Here is a 2,294-nt window from a genome sequence, read left to right on the forward strand (position 1 = left end):
TCAAATAAAAGCGACAACTCTCTTTCAATTGTCACAAGAACGGAGTCACTGAGACAGGTTTGTTTTTTACAGGATAAGATATCAATAACACAATTGAGGCTAGGTTCGTACACTGATACCTTTTTACTACAGGCACAACTTAGGCCACTCAATTCATAAGTTCCAACAGGTCCTGCTTAGCCGAGACAGATGGCATATGTTTATCGTATACCTCCGGCATTCCAAGGTGATGACCTCTGACATCGCGGTAATTTCTGCCATGGTTTCAAACTGTATCTAAGAAAGGCTTATGGGATATGATTTTACTGTCTATAATTAAAAAAAGGCTGAAGGTATGTCATTTACTGCAAATATGATCACAGTATGAAACAATGAAGTCCACGTTGCTTATTGAACATATTAATGAATTCGAGGGTCAGGTTACATTTTGCTTCATTTAACCAAGAGCATTGTGTTCATGTCATGCAACGGGGATTCCCAATTATTACACAACGCCTCGTAAGACACCGTTCTGGCCTTCTGGCGAGGAGCTATTTTTAGCATGAGGTCACCCCGGCGGGACTTTCCTTAACCAATCAAAACGCGCGGATCCCATTGGCACCTGGGGCATAACTGGCATTTACCTCATTCGTGACCAACTCCTCCCATTCCGAAACATGCCGAATGTAGACTTGTGACCCTCTCAAAGGCTTCCACATTGGCGTATGAACACGAGAACTACTTCAAAGAAGAACCATAACTCTAATTATACCCGCGATTTGTAGGCATTACAGCAGCTCTCGCTTATTCCTGTTGTAAAAGTATTGAACCTCCCTGTGATAAATACTAGCATATTCTTTTGTACAAAAATATATTTGGCCAGACATTCAACTCATTCATTATCAACTGTTCGTATTTTATTTACAAATAAATACTTATTGAATAAGATATTAAAATTAGATGAAGAAAACTGACAAAACCAAGGTGGTTTTCGGATTTAACTCATTTAACCAATGAATTTCTCAGACATGTTCAGTTAAGCGTGGCAGATTTGACATTGTCTTTTCAGTGCTTAAAGGACATTTTTAAAACTCATCTATTTGATGGCTGAATCTGTACTTTCATGAACACCGTTAACAAATGGTGTACCAATTTTATATGAATTAATTACAATAAAAGGACGGCCTCGTGGTTCAAGCGTTCGCTCGTCACGCCGAAGACGGGTTCGATTCCCAACAAGGGTACAGTGTATGAAGCCCATTTCTGGTGTACCCCGCCGTGATATTGTAGGTATATTGCTAAAACCATAAAACCATATTTACTCTCTCACTAGTTACAATGCAATTATGATGGAATGCCATATCCACCATGTCTAAAAGATGAGTAGAAGTTTTTCTAAACACACACCAGCAACATAGTGAGACTATGTTAATATTCAAACACCGAGGGGATTCCAAAGAATCGTTATGAGGCGGTTAAGAGGCGTCTTAATGAATGGGATGCGAAGACTCTTAAACTCGGTTGACTGGTGCCATCGTTCCACGACCGCGTGGATCGTTGCTTACAATATCAATTTCTGGTTTCCCTGGTGATGTCTAGATTATGTACGGCCAGCCGTCATATAGGTGGAATATTGCTTAGTGTGGCGTTAGACAACAAACAAGATTTCGAAGCTCGTTCAAATTTGAGGTGTTTAAAAAAAGGAAGAATTACAATCTTATCAACTAATGTAAAGACATGTAGCTGAGTAAAAACTATGTGCTAGATATAACATACATGTAAATATCTTTAACTGATTTAATTGTGTGGGAGTAACATTCTCGTCTTTTACAGGTTAGATACGCCACCAATTTAGGTAATTTAAAACCCATAATATTATTACATGAACTTTTCATTTCCAATTCCTGTCTGTATTTAATGCTGATCCTTTTACGATGGCTTTCTTTTCTTTTACAGATTCCCAAATAATTCGTTCGAGTCTAATATATCTTTGCGATTATGATTTGTGGTATATAAACCATCATATGGCTGTGAATGTTTATTGAGGAATCAATTTTTCTTCCAGCAACCTGTATTCTTTTTTCAATTATCACTTGTTAATGTAATAAAGGTGTGTGACACGATCTGATAACACAGTTTTTGTGTAGGGTTATCTTGGAAACCAGCTAATCACCCAAATATATATTTATATCAATTAAATCCGTTTAATATATATTACCACTACCCTATTTTTTATATTTATAATCACGGAAACATGCGACTGGTGGCGAATGGCCATTACCTTGCATCAAGAAAACTCCGCGAAAGAGGGCATC

This window comes from Haliotis rufescens, unplaced genomic scaffold (genome assembly GCF_023055435.1).
Source record: "Haliotis rufescens isolate VD_foot unplaced genomic scaffold, xgHalRufe1.0.p SCAF_49, whole genome shotgun sequence".
NCBI classification, from domain to species: Eukaryota; Metazoa; Mollusca; class Gastropoda; order Lepetellida; family Haliotidae; genus Haliotis; species Haliotis rufescens.